The sequence below is a fragment of the Vulpes lagopus genome, chromosome 4 (genome assembly GCF_018345385.1).
Source record: "Vulpes lagopus strain Blue_001 chromosome 4, ASM1834538v1, whole genome shotgun sequence".
Classification (NCBI taxonomy): Eukaryota; Metazoa; Chordata; class Mammalia; order Carnivora; family Canidae; genus Vulpes; species Vulpes lagopus.
In genome coordinates this window covers 117,443,623-117,458,545 of record NC_054827.1, presented here as the reverse complement: position 1 = coordinate 117,458,545, position 14,923 = coordinate 117,443,623, and the positions used below count along the sequence as shown (strand labels likewise).

Here is a 14,923-nt window from a genome sequence, read left to right as displayed (position 1 = left end):
ACATTTAAAGCCACGCCAAGGCTCTATGCTTTCTTCCCCACCCCCTCTGCCACCTGTTCTACCTGAAATGACACCTGCCCGCCATCCAAAGCCCTCGGAATGCTCCTTCCCCCATGCTGCCGAGTCTCCTGTGCTTGTGACCACGATTCACGATTCACAGGGCTTCACCCTTACAGATCCCACTGAGGCAGGCAAGCAAATAGCGACGCCAGCAAAGGTATGCACATGGGGGGTGGGAGGCAGAAGCTGCAGGGACCTCGAAAAGGCTCGTTCTGTGCCTGGCCTGGTAGGCAGCTGTTGTTCCCTTCTGCTATATTTTTCAGTATTTCCCCAAACTTCTATAAAGCCGTCTATAACTTGAATCATCAGAAAAATATTTTGCCGGAAAAAGTACCTTTAAAAATAGATGATAAACGTTTCTTGCCCTGAATCCAAAGCACTGGGCTACTAAGCTATCAGACTCTTTGTCCTCCAAAGAAGCAAACTGTCTCTAATTCCAAAGTCCACTCTCTATTATAAAGGGGACAAAATACCACGTGACAGATCAAAGGCAAACAGAAAGAGTCTTTCTGGTGCACGGACGGAAATTGGAGCAATCCCGGGCTTCTGTTCGTGACTCAGTGATGGTTAAAAGATGCAATGGCATTACACCTAGAAGCAGGTTTCTTTCCGTACTCGGGCTTCTCTGTGTGTCCCTCTGTGGTTGTGCAGGGCTGGCCTGGACATCGAGGCTTTGGCCGTGGCAGCGCTGACGGCCGACTGAGGACTGAGTCGTGACTTCTGTGGCAAACAGGAAATGATGAACTGAAGCCCATTGGGGGAGTTAATGTGCATCTCTTTGGAGCCCCACGGAGAAAAACACCGACAGGGGACATTCAGGGATTCCTGGTGTAAATCCTGCAAGTATGCAAACTATGCTCATTTCTCCACCCAGGCCCAGTGATGCTCAACCTGCAGACTCTAAAATCCAGTGTGTCTAGGGACGCCTGGGTGGCTCAGTGGTTGAGCCTCTGCCTTTGGCTCGGGTCATGATCCCAGGGTCCTGGGATCGAGTCCCACATCAGGCTCCCCTCACAGTGCCTGGTTCTCCCTCTGCCTGTGTCTCTGCCTCTCTCTCTGTGTCTCTCAGGAATAAATAAATAAAATCTTTAAAAATAAATAAAATCCAGTGTGCCTCATAATGTCTGACAGAGCTCGTTACAAATGTGCACTGCTAGCTTCATGCTGGGGAGTCCTGGGTCAGGGGTTTCAGGCTGGGTCAGGGGTTTCCTGAATCTGCACTTCATAACAAGCTTCCGGAGAATTCTTGCAATGTAAGCTCCGCTCTTATGATCAGAGTCAACGTAAGCTCTGCTCTTATCATCAGTCAGACTCTCCAGGCCTGCTGCATGACCAGCACAGTGCTCAGTACTTGTACCTAGTCTCTGTGGGCTCTTCCTGTAGGTTAGAGTCCATACTCATACCTCCACCTGCCCCTGAGAAAACGGTGGCACGGAGCAGGGGAGGCATGGTTCTCCTTGGTTCTGTGGCTGTGAGTTGTGGAGTCAAGATCTGGAGGCAGGTCAGGGGAGCCTGATAAGCGGAGGCCCTTGTGTTCCCCCAGGGGAATATCTCCACGGTTCCATAATCTGTGAATCTAACCAGCTGAGGTACTGATTACTGGGTCACTATCTCTACTGCCTTCCAGCATCTGGCTACATTCCACATGCGGGGAGACCTCTCCTTACCCCCACCACCTCTGCTTCTGAAATGCCTGCCAGAGGGGTTTCTTTTGTCTTCTGAGCAGCCAAAGGTTCTCTCCTTGGAGTCGCAGGTGGGGACACCTGCTCTGAAGCGGGGCGGCCCTCGGGGTGGGTGGGGGGTGCGTGGTAAGAAAGAAGTCAGTTCTGGTCAGTGGTCTGGCCCTTGAGACAGTGCAAAGCCACTCTCCCCACAGTAACACAGATACCCAGTATCTAAGGAGCATTCTCAGAAATCAGAGTAATTGCTGAACACAAAGGCAATTTCAGGAGAGTCAGATGTCACTGGGCATGCATACTGATGAAGGGTAATGTCCTTGTTCCCCTGGAGATGTGGCCTCTGGATGAGGCAGGATTTTCAAAACTCAGTTTGCCAAAAGTGGCAACATTTCTCTATTCTTCTGGAGACACCGAGAGTGAATGTAGCAGCGTTTTACCCAGGGTCCAGAGAAGGGGGACACTCGCTGTGGGCTGCCACTGGGACCCAGGTCACCTGCTGGGACTTGAGTCCAGATGTCTATCTGTCCGGCCCCCTGACCCCCTGGAGGGCACCTCTCTCAGGGATCGGTTTGTAAGAAGCAAGGGGAACAGACTGCTTCCAAGAGGAGAGGAGGTCATCTTGGAAGCTGAACAGCCACCCTTTTGATGGAGGTTTGGATGGCAAGTCCCTCTGTGCCTTCCAGGGACCCCATGCATGGGGCCTCAGGGCTGTGCCAGCCTGGACTGCACCCTGTCAGCTACAAACAGGCCAAGTTCAAGTGCTATTCCATCAAATGTTGTCGCAGACATAATGGTGTCCCCTGCCTTCCAAATTCATACTCAAGTCCTAACACCGGTATCTTGGAATGTGGCTGTATTTGGAGAATCCAGTCTCCAAAAGTATTTGATCTTTTGCTTTCTTTTTAAGCAGGTTCCACACCCAGCATGTAGCCCAATGCGGGACTTGATCTCATGACCCTGAGATAAAGATCCCAGCCGAGATCAAGAGTCAGATGCTTAATGCACTGAGCCACCTGGGCGCCCCTGGAGAAAGGTCTTTTAAAGAGGTGATCAGGGTAAAATGAAGTCAGATGGGTGGGCCCTAGCCTGATACAACTGGCTGGAGTCCTTATAAGAGGAGGTGAGGACACAGACATGCACAGAGGAGGGATCATGTGAGGACAGGGGGAGCAGAGCCCAAGGTGGGCAGAGGAGCAGCGCTGCATCACGCTCACCTGGCGGCACACAACTCAGAGTCTGCGCTCCATCCTGGTGACTGTGGGGTGTGCCGGGCTACAGGGGTAGTCTGTCCACACCCCTATGGCTACCGGAGGGGCAGAGGGGAAAGGTGACCATCACCTTCCTCCTCACAGTCTCATCATCTACAGACCCAACTAAATGCCATTTCATGAGCAGACTCCAGGCAATGGTCGAGAAGGATCCCGAGGCCCCACTCTGGCTCTGTGGGAAAGAATGTCATGATTGATTAGCAAAGTCTGCTCTGGGCAAGGGAAGGAGGCATGACAGATGTGTGCCATAAATTTGCAGCCTTCTAGAACACAGGGAGCTCCACTTGAGCCAAGGAGAAGTCAGGGTAGCCAGAGGGAGCTGGGTATGATTTAAAGGCCATGCAGTTCCAGGCCACTTGCTGGCCACCAAGGCCCATCACTGGATGATAAACAGATGTCATCATGACCACTACCTCTGGTCAACTCATCGTGGCCACCTGAGCATGAAAACATACGTCCCTGTTTATGTCCATGAGGAGAACATTATAATTCAGTTCCCACTGTCTCCGTGGGCCTGGATTGCAGGAGTGCTGGCAGGACTCCCTGTCTTCTGACCTTCTTGCAATCTCAAGGGTAGACTCAGGGGGCCCTCTACCATCACATCATCCCAAACACATAGATGAAATGCCAGTTTGGGGCCTATGGGTTCTATGGGTTGCATGGGGCCAGGGGACAGGAGATGGATTGTTAAGAAGGAAGACAGATGGCTGAAGGCTTGGCCTCCCTCCCTGGGGCATGTGTACACTGAGTGGGTGGCAGTGTGGTCCAGTGGCCAAGGTCACTGCCTCCAGAATGGTGTTGGTGCTGGGCTTCTCCTCTCCCTCCCTCCTTCCTTTATTGGTTGGGGAGGGGCAGAGGCAGAGGGAGAGAGAGAATCCTAAGCCGGCTCCATGCCCATAGAAGCAAACTGTCTCTAACGCAGGGCTGCATCTCAGGACTCTGAGATCACGACCTGAGGCAAAATCAAAAGTTGCAGATGCTTAACCAACTGAGCCATTCCGGGCTGCCTTGCTTTATATTAAGAAAGATAAATTATGGAGTGGAACAAAACAATTTTTAAATTTTTAATTAAATTAACAAAACTTTTAAATATAAAAATAGAGTATAGCCCTATATACCAAAAATGAAATATGTGCCTTGAGACCCTTTACTGAGGGCTTTGTTGGGGGCACACTCCTTTGGGGGTCATTGGTGGTTTTCAGTGGGGAAGTAGAAGAAGCTCTGGTCTAAGTGGGTACATGCTGTGTCCTCCCTCCATCGGTACCCATCCTTGCCACGGGAATGGTGATGGAGAGGGCCAGGGAGCACCTGCTCTGCTTTCAGCCTGGACTCAAGCAAGAGGGAACAGCAGTCCTGGGCTGTGCCCAGGAAGGGCAGGACCACAGGGGCTTGAGGCTGAGCTGCAGGTGTACTTGGGGGTGTCTGCTCATGCAGAAGCCCCTCTGTGCCACCGGGGCCTCGCCGAAACATGCTCAGGCCATAGGTGGAGGGCTGGGGATTTTGGGATTAGGAATCCCAACCTGATTTCTTCCCATGGAGGACAGTGTCCTTTTACATTGCCCTTGAAATGAGTTCCCTGAGGAGGCTCCGCCTGGAAGGTCTTGGAAGGTCCTTGACCTTGGGGGCACAGCAAGGACCCTTCCAGAAACATGCAGCCATTGAGGGACATGTTCAAGAACATGCAGAGGAGTCTCCCCCGAGCTCTGAGGTCCACGGTGACACAGGGCGGACCACGAGAGGGAAGGTTCACAAGGCTTCTTTTATAAAACACCTGCAATGTGATAGGCTCACATACGTCGTCACCGATGAGTCCCCACAACAACCCAGCAAAGAAGGCAACCATTCCCTAAGGTGACAAATGGGAAGACCGAGTCTCAGATGGAGTCAGAAGCTTCCGTGCAACAGCCCATTACAACAGAGACCCAGTAGAGATGGACTGCGTCTGCAGCCTCTGTACGCATTAACGGATTTAATGTCACCCTCACAGCTGGCATCACAGCTCAGCGCAGATATACTTTTTGTGTTGAGCGCTGACTCTAAATCAGGGCTGCCTCCTCTGAGCAGCCTCCTGGGACAGGTACAGCACAGGTGAGAAGAACCCAGGCTTGGAAGTCAGATGAGCCCTCCGCCCCAGGAACGCTAGCTCTCCTTCCCTGAACCGACCTCGGGGACACTGCGTTGCTTCTCTGCTCACAGGAAAACAAGGATGATAACTGTCGTCTGGGGAATTAGGCAGCAGCATCCACAAAGCGCTTCAGATGAAACTAACTTTCAGGTACTGGTTCTCCTTAGTTTTACGACTGAGAGGCTGATGCTCAAAAGGCAACTGGCTTACAGTTCCCTGACCAGGGCAGAGCCAGGAGCAAGTGCTGCCCTGTTGGCCGCAAGCGTCAGGATTCTTTCTCCCCCACAAACCGCAGAAGTGAGCTTCACAGGGCTGATCCTGAGTTGTCAGGAAACATCTGGATTCCCATTAGCCAGCTCTCTGATTGTAGGAAGCACGTAACGTGCTTCAGCAGTATTTTCTTCCAACACCATTAGTTTCACCCTGAGTTGAAAATCCTGTCACTTCTAACGCTTTCCTGTGAACCTCAGTGATCTAAAGAATTCACCGACATGGACCCATTCCAGAGCCTTCCACGCCAAAATTCAGAGCCATTACGGTCTTCCTCCATATCAGAATTTATTAGAAGCATTAGCCTTAGAATCTTGGAACCTTGTCAATTTTATAAACGCTGTTCTTTCTATCATGGCTGGACGGGAGGATTTAAGGACACTTTCCTTGATACCACTTCATTTTCCACTTAAATCGTGGAAACACTGTGGAACTTGAAAGATACTGTGCACAAACTAGCCCAGGACGGCAGCTTCTGAGAGCTAGGGTAATCCGGTAGTGTAAATATTTGTTGGAGAAAGATTAACTAGCAAGGCAGTGTATTCAGAATGGCTGCCTCTCTCATTAGCCCAGGAAGGAAGTAAACTGGAAGGCTGAGCAGTTCTCTCCATCTCAGCTTATAAGCAGTCATTGGACATCTAGACAAACTACCTGTTTTTAAAGGCTAATTCAGGTTTATACGATTGAAAAAAAAATTCTCTATTTCACCATAACCTCGTTTAATGTAAATTTGCATTTTAAATATCTAACGGCCAAAAGTTCGCTATAATTTTCCAAATTCATTTGAATTCAGAGACACATTACACTTGATGCATTCGTTGCTGGCATGCTGTTGTTTATCAATAATAAATATAGCCGGAAAAAAGTGATTGGGGAATTAATCATTCAAGACAAGAGCATTTAATGCAAAAATTACATTGAATAAATGAACAGCTTACCCTCAATTTCTCTTTTGGATAAATGTGAAGTTACTGGTTTCAGAGCAGTTTTCCAGAAATAACTGTTTGCTGGCAAAGCTTCCCTCCCAGTGGGTCCTCAAAGCTGGTCTTATGCTGAGCCATCCTTGAAAATGGAACCTTCACCCAACTCCAATTTGTAAGTCACATCTACAGCCTTGGGTGTTTGGCTTTATTCTGAGGTTTGCAAGGACCACACGTCAGGTTACTACAATTCCTCTCCAGGGGAGCCTCTGGTCGCAGAAGGACTCACAGGGGACTTGAACCCCCCAGCTGCTAGGCACAGACCCCCTCATCCACTGGACACAGATTTGACATCAAAGAGTAAGACGGCATCGCAGTGCCAAGCCAGGTACTCCTCCTCTGGCTGGAATTGGGGGAAGCTCCGGGAGACCCACAAAAGGATTTAGAGGCCCCTGCAAGCTGATGCAGACCCGGCTTAGAGCAGAACCTTTTCCCAGTGAGGACAGCCTGCAAGCCCTGCCTGGGACTCATTTCTGGGTCCAAGGCCACATTGCGACCTTACTGAGAATCTAGTGAGAAGGTGTATCACCTTGGTCTCCCAACAGGCTTTCCCTTCCAGAACTTTCCCCGTGGAGACAGACACTCATAGAATTCAGTTCCATAATACAGTCCCCAAACATCTCCCAGAGGCATTCTCAACACCGAAACGGAGGGGAAAGGATGGGAAAGATTGCAGTAAGGCTTTTCGCTGGAGATCAGGACAAAACCCAACTGAGACTTGACATTTTGGAAAGGCGGCCACCAGCAGAACTTTTCCCAGAAGTTACACGGATTGTGACCTTCATCCCTTCCCCTGTTACGGTCAGCCACAGAAGGGGTGGATTTCAGGCACTGAATTTGTCGAGAAGGAATTTCTAACTTCGATTCAGTTTCCAGTTGCACCCCCCTCCACACCCGGGGACAGAGGGCCGGGTCCCCCACCCTGTGTGGAGGGCCGGCTGGGTCGGGGTGGGTGGCCACACCCCCTCTGGAGTCTGGAGCCCGCAGCACCCCATGCCCCGGGCTCACCCTCCGCGCAGCCTTCCCTCCCTCCCCCCGGGGCTCTCCCTCCCCGCAGCCTTCCCGCCCCCCGGGCTCGCCCTCCCCGCAGCCTTCCCGCGCCCCAGGCTCGCCCTCCCTGCAGCTTCCCGCGCCCCGGGGCTCACCCTCCCCGCAGCCTCCCCGCGCCCCCGGGGCTCGCCCTCCCCGCAGCCTCCCCGCGCCCCCGGGGCTCACCCTCCCCGCAGCCGCCCCGCGCCCCCGGGGCTCACCCTCCCCGCAGCCTCCCCGCGCCCCCGGGGCTCACCCTCCCCGCAGCCTCCCCGCGCCCCCGGGGCTCGCCCTCCCCGCAGCCTCCCCGCGCCCCCGGGGCTCACCCTCCCCGCAGCTTCCCGCGCCCCCGGGGCTCGCCCTCCCCGCAGCCTCCCCGCGCCCCCGGGGCTCGCCCTCCCCGCAGCCTCCCTGCGCCCCCGGGGCTCGCCCTCCCCGCAGCTTCCCGCGCCCCGGGGCTCACCGTCCCCGCAGCCTTCCCGAGCCCCCGGGGCGCAGAGGCCAGGCGGGGGGGGGTCCGTGGTCCCCGCGGGCAGCGCGCTTGGACCCCGTGGGGCTGCCGGGCACCCGGTGACGCGCGGAGCCGCGGCGCTCCTCACCTGGCGAGGCCGTCCCGTGCGCTCGCGGTCCCGGGCGGTGGGGCTGGGGCGCGGGGCGCAGCGCAGGCCCGGCTCGGCGCGGAGGGCGGCTGCGGCTGAGTCAGCGCCCCGGAGGTGCGGGCGAGCCGGCCCGGCGGCCGACAGGGGCTGTGCGCGGAGTCGCGGCCGCCCGGCAGTTTGAAGGCGAGGCAGCTGGACGCGGTTCAAGCGGAAGCGCAGGGCGAAACTTCACCGCGGCCGGCGCGGGGAGGGGGCGCTGGCGGGGATGGAGGGGGCGCCCGGAGAGGCTGGGGAAGGGAATGTGGGGAGGAGGGGGCAGGGAGGGCAGAGGCTGGCGGGCGCCGGGCGCAGGGGTGCGGGCGGGGCGGGGCGGCGGGTCCCCCGCGGGCGCGCAGCCTAACCGGGCGCTTCTGCTGGCTCCTGGAACGCGCTGCCTCCGGAGGTTCCCCTCACAGGGACGCGGGGCCTCTCCTGCATTATGCTTAATAGCGACACGTTTCCATCAAAGTTGGGAGCGAGGCCGGGGCGGTTTGCAAAGTCCAGGCAATGCAATTAGACCAGAGAAGAAAGATGGTGTGAAAACCTTACCAGGTTTTGCCTTTGTAAAGCCAAGACCAATTTTTTTTTAATTGGCTTTTTAAAAATTGGAAAACAGGGGAAACGATTGCTATTTGCAGTGTCTGTACTGGTCCAGCTGGAGAATCCAAACTGGAGATGGAAATAATAGCCTTTTCAATGAACTGGCCCATTGTCCGAGAACAGACCAGATGAGCCATATTCTTGGGCGCTTATTAACCAGTTGGAAATGGAAATGAAGAATCCCATTGATAGCAAAACCACAAATAGCTGGGAATATAAGCATAGAAGGAATATGTTCTACTTTGTAAAAACAAAAACAAAAACACCTGCTCTTCACTGAGGTGTTAGGTTGGATCTGTTAGGATACAATCCTTATTCTTGGACAAGAAGCAGTGAACGTTGTAACCCTATTACATCCTCTTGGTAAATTCAATACAATCTCCATCAAATTCCATGTGGAATTTTCTTTTTGACTTGATGTAATGATTCTAGGTCTCTTGTGGAAGAATAAAGAGAGAAGAGTCAACAAAAGGTTGATAAAGAAGAGGAGGATGAGGGAAAGCAGCCCTGCGGGATGTTATAATGAAAGAACGTGCGTGCACGAATGAATGAATATAACAGCCTCTGCTGAAGAAAGTGCTTCCCAGGTACGAGCGCGTGTGGTGCCTCACAATCCTACGATGCAGATATGAATCTTGCTGTCACTTTCAGATAAGGAAATGCAGGCCCCGTGGAATAAATATCACACCTAAAGTCACACAGGGATTTGAGGCCGGCACTCTGCCTCCAGAGCCGTTGCATCTGTGCTAACCCTCGTCACACGACACTGCCTTTCTCACAAAGCAGCAGTAATTAAAACAGCATGTCACTGGCCAGCAGATGAGTTTGGTGCAGAAGGACGAAAAGACCAAAATCAGGAGTACAGGAGAAACTGATGTTTAAGAGGCCACTTCAAGCTGATAGAACAGTTGAATGTTTCAAAAAAACAAAGTTGGCATAACTAGATAGTACGTAGTGGGGGCTGAGTTTCTACCTGGTTCTCTAGAGCAAAATAAATTCCAAAATCCAACAAATGGAGAATACAGGAAAGTGAAATTATAAAGCAATAAGGTGGATATATAGGTGAATATTTATCCTAAAGCTTCCTGGTGAGAGATGGGAACCTTTCTAAATATATCACAAAACCATAAAGGAAAACACTAATAGATGGGATTATAAAATATACACACACCCAGTTAAATGTGAATTTCAGGTAGACAACAAATAATTTTTGTCTGTTCCATTCATTGTTTATCTGATAGTCAAGTTAAACCAGATGTCCAGTATTTTATCTGCTACCCCTAATATTACAGAAACATTTGAAAGTAGAAAATTCACAAAGATCTCTTATAATCATTATACAAAGATGACCACCCTGATAGAGCAAGAAATAAAAGAAACAAGCAGTCAACTCACAAAAGAAGAAAACACTAATGTCCAAAATATAGAACAAAGCAATCATCTTGCTGCAACCAAGAAACTCAGAAAGCTCTACTTTTACCTACTAGACTGCAAATTTTAAGATACTGACAAAGTTCAGTGCTGGTGTGGGGCTTGGGGAAAATAGGCATTCTCTCTCACTGTTGATGAAAAGGTCAGTTAGCATAGTGTTTCCAGAAAGCAGTTTGAGAACAAATACCTAATTGAGTTATTTATGTGCTTAGGAATAAACCAAGCAAATCCACCTTGAAGAATTTATTGAAAGATAATTTTGCAAGTGAGCAAAATGCATAAAGCCGATGCTTCTTGCTTTCCATAAATAAAATATAATTGTTAAAAGTTGGTAGTGAGCTAAATGTCTATACTTGGCGGGAGATTAATTAAATAGTAACAACATGTGTTGAGACTTTACTGTGATGCAGGCATTGTTCTAAGCACCTCAGGTATACTCACTTGTTTAATCCTCAAAAACAAAACAAACCCTTCCTACTCCCCACGCCCCAGCTCCCCTGAGTGGAAGGTACTGTCAGCATTTCCATCTTACAGAAGGGAAAACAGGACAGGGAGGGGATGCGACTCTCCCAGGGTCCCACAGCTGGAAAGGGACTTCGACGGAGCAGATTATGTTCAGCCACCACGGGATCAGCTCTTGTGCCGTGTGGTGTAATTAGGGGACTCTCTGGGATGGCATGCCAGATGACTCCATCCATAGGATGGAAAGCTATATGGTCGTTAAAAATGACAACACGGCTTATACGTGTTGGCACAGAAAAAGTTCATGACATGGTGTTAAATGAGAAAGGAAGTTTCCAAAAATACAGTGCTGCGGACTGAAGGTCTGTGTCTCCCCCAAAATTCATATGTTGAAACCCAATCCATCAGGTGAGGGTATTAAAAGGTGAGGCCTCTGGAAGGGGATCAGGTCAGGAGGGTAGAGCCCTCCTGAATGAGATAAGCACCCTTACAAGAAGGACTCCAGAGAGCTCTGTTGCCCTCCCACCCCCTGAGGACACACGGACAATAGGGCATGTCTGTGAGCCAGGAAGGGGGGCCCTCCCCAGTCACAGAATTTGCCTGCATGTTGATCTTGGACTTTATAGCCTCCAGAACAGCAAGAAATAAGTTTATATTGTTTATAAGCCCCCTGGTTTATGGAATTCTGTTGTATTGCTTGAACAATGACCCATTTATGTAAAATCGAAAATATTTATATACAGCTGTATGTGAGCATAGGGATAAGTTTGGATGAATAGTCACTGATATATTAACAGGCTCTCTTTCTGACTGACGGGAGTTCAGATGATTTCTTACTTTCTTCTTTATACTTTCCTAAATGACTCAGATTTTTAAATGATGAACACATATCATTGAAATACCCAGGAAAAAAAAACCCGAGAAAATAACGTCTTCCCATTTTATGATTCAGTTCTTCAGGATCATGATGTTCTAGATTTCTCCCAAGCTTTTCCCTCTGAATTCGGGGAGCTCAGATCCTTGGCTGAGGACTCAGTTCTCCACCCAGGCGAGTCCCAGGCATCCCTCCCACCTCCTGCCTGCCTCCTCATGAGCAAGGAGGACAGTGCCCGGGACCTCGGACCTCTCAGGTGGAGTCCAGGCGCTCTTACAAAGGCCCCGGAGGACCCGGGGGAAGCACTACCCCCGGTCTGGCCCCGTGTCTCAGCTGTACAGGATGCGTAAGTTAGGGCCATGGTTGCCAAGGACGGAAACCAACAGAAACTAGCTTAAGAAATAAGGCAACGTTCCCTGGAAGGGTTGGGCAATCCCAGCATCCAGGCAGAGGAGGACGCCAGGGCCGGGTGAGGCCCGAGATGCGCGTGAGCCTTCAGAGCCGCTGGGGACGCTGGACCCGCACCTGACACCTCCCTCTGCGTCTCCCTGGGCATCTGCTTCCTCTCCTCCTCCATCCACAGAAACATGGCAGCCTCCCGAGCCTTATGTAACAGCTTTGGTCACCCAAAGAGATTAATTTTCTTGCTACTTAGTTTTATTTTTTTTTTAATTTTTTTTTAAATTTATTTATGATAGTCACAGAGAGAGAGAGAGAGAGAGAGAGAGAGAGAGGCAGAGACACAGGCAGAGGGAGAAGCAGGCTCCATGCACCGGGAGCCTGACGTGGGATTCGATCCCGGGTCTCCAGGATCACGCCCTGGGCCAAAGGCAGGTGCCAAACCGCTGCGCCACCCAGGGATCCGCTACTTAGTTTTAAAATCTCCAAGCCAGGGATCCCTGGGTGGTGCAGCGGTTTGGCACCTGCCTTTGGCCCAGGGCGTGATCCTGGAGACCCGGGATCGAATCCCACGTCAGGCTCCCTGCATGGAGCCTGCTTCTCCCTCTGCCTATGTCTCTGCTTCTCTCTCTCTCTCTCTCTCTCTCTCTTTCTCTCTGTGACTATCATAAATAAATAAAAATTAAAAAAAATAAAATAAAATCTCCAAGTCAGGGCTTCATTAACTCAGCTTGGTGCAAATGTGCATGCGGTGCCTCCATTGCGGATGGGCTGTGGCTCGGCTCCAGGTCAGGGATCCCGTGTGGGACCCAGGCTGAAGAAGCAGCTTGTATATGGAGCGTTGGGTCTAGTGGCAGAGAGGAAGCGAGTACAGCCAGTCTTGGGTTGGCTCTTAGCCTGCTGCCAGACCAGATCGCATGGCCGAGCCCAGTGTCCCTGGGGAGGAAGTCAGAGCAGCAACACCACCTCCCACAGCCGGCGCATGGTGGGAAGGGGTCGTAGCAGAATATGGCACTGGTGACCACAACCCCTGGATGGGATGGACGGTGGTGCCATGTTCTGATACATCCCCATCCAAGGAAAATGACACGGGGGCATGAAACAGTTGCAGCCTTACCCCAACGGTCATTACATTAGGACCGTGTGAGGCTGAACGGGGGCTAGGTGGCCCCTGGGGGCACTTGGGTGCACGGGAAGGGATACTGGTTCTTTCTCTGCCACCCACTAGATACGGAACCACAGCCAAGTCACAGCATGTAGTGTCTTCTTCTTGATGCAGATGACAGTTCTCGCTGGGCTGCAACCGAGGCCAAGCAGAAGGTCCCACAGGGGGGTCGGCCCTACTGTTTACCCTTGAAAAGAGAAGTCGCCCACCTGCTTCTATTTGGTGTCACTGGGAGCAAAGTGGCACAGTCCCTTTTAGAGGGGAATCCAATTTCTCTCAGGGTTTTTAATGGTGGAACTTCCTGTCTCCTTTGAAACTTCAGAACAGGTTGACCTCCGCAGAATTAGTTCAGTGTCACTCATGGGCACCTGATTTTGATGGATATTGGACATTGGAGCCAGCTCATGGGGGACCCTGCTTCCTCTTTGATAGGGACAGAAAATAGGGTGCACCAACCCTACCTACCCTGTCTGCTCTTCCCTGCTTGGAGATGTCACCATTGGCACCAGCTGGGACCCCAGCACTGCCAGCAGGGGCTAAGAATCTGCCCCCAGGTGTTCCCAGAGCACTAATAGGTGTCAGTGCCTCTATCAGCAGGCAACACGCCTCTATGACCTCATCACAATGCAGACTTGTAGCTTCCTGACTCCCAGTTCCTGCAGATGACCTAGGGGTTCCTTTATTTCAGGGGTAAAATTTGCAAGGACATATTTGTTGGGGGGGTGGGTATTTCCAGAGCCCCTGGCTCTGACTCAGCAGAGGATGAATTATGGCTGAATGTGGTGCATCTTCTGTCTGAGGAGATACTCTGCAAGCGTGCAGAGGGCCCTGGTTTACAAGAGCCCACAAGTTGCTTCTTAAGTCATTAGTAGCTTGAGATCACCTGTAAGGTTTTCAGCACTGTGCTCAGGAGGCCACGTCCTGGAGAGCGGCAGGGCACTTTGAGCCCTGGCACGGGCTGGGGAAGGGCGAGCCGGTCAGTCTCCAGGTTCCTGGGTCCAGTCCACCATGGCCTTCTCTTGGGGCCCCAGGGGAGCACATCAGGAGAGGCCAGCTCTGCCGTGTGTAGGGAGGTGTCGCAGCAGCTTCCACTCCCTTTCAAGCCAGCGATCATTTTTAAACATTTTTATTTGTTTTTTAAGAGAGAGAGCATGGTGCCTGTGAGCAGGGGAGTGGCAAGCGGGGACAAGGGGAATGGGAAGGAGAATCTCAAGCAGACTCCATAGTGCAGAGCTGGGTGCAGGGCTTGATCACAGGACTCTGAGATCATGACCTGAGCTGAAGCCAGGGGTCAGCCGCTCAACCCACTGAGCCACCCAGACACCCCTAACCTAACAGTCATTTTTAAGGCTCTTTCACTCTCCATTTACAGTTCCTAGTTAATTAACTTGCCTCTGTCTATAAAATACCTGAATGAACGTTTCGTCAACTCCTCTGAACAGCAGCCAGAGACCCTTTAAAACCCACTCCTTTGCACAGAAATCTCCGGTGGTTTTCCATCTCACTCAGAGTGAAATCCAAGGTCTTTTGATGATTGACAAGCGCTAGGAGATCACCTGGTCCCTCTGCGGCCTCCTTTCCGACCTCCATCCCCCTTGCCTCTCCAGCCCAGCAGCTAGCGGGCTCCCCCGGCATCCCCAGTCATTCCTGTCCCTGGGCCTTGGCGCTTTCTGCTCTTTCTCCTGGGACTGCTCTTCCACCGGAGATGGACAAGATTAGGCCTCTCTCCTTTCTTGGCTCAAACATCAGATCAGGTAACTTCCATGATCATTCTGAGCAAAAGGGAAACTCTGTCCCTTTCACTCTGTCTCAGCTCCCTTGCTTTTCGTGTTTGTATTATTCACCTCCACGGCCAGATTGCACGCTTACTGGTGTGTCTGTGGTCTCTCTGCCATAGAGTCCCCATCCGTGAGGGCAAGGCTTTGTTTTGTCACATCCTGTGT

At 51.7% G+C, this 14,923-nt stretch overlaps 1 protein-coding gene across 4 annotated transcripts in view; it reads right to left on the bottom strand.

The window, feature by feature from the left end:
* The window catches only part of CTXND1 (cortexin domain containing 1), a 56,097-nt gene extending 47,851 nt beyond the window's left edge, over positions 1 to 8,246 (bottom strand). For all 4 annotated transcript variants that reach the window (XM_041752427.1, XM_041752429.1, XM_041752428.1 and 1 more), the window contains exon 1: positions 8,011 to 8,246. The gene's annotated coding sequence lies outside the window, so the exon portion shown is untranslated. The remainder of the gene's footprint in view (positions 1 to 8,010) is intronic.
* Between the last annotated feature and the right edge of the window lie 6,677 nt (positions 8,247 to 14,923).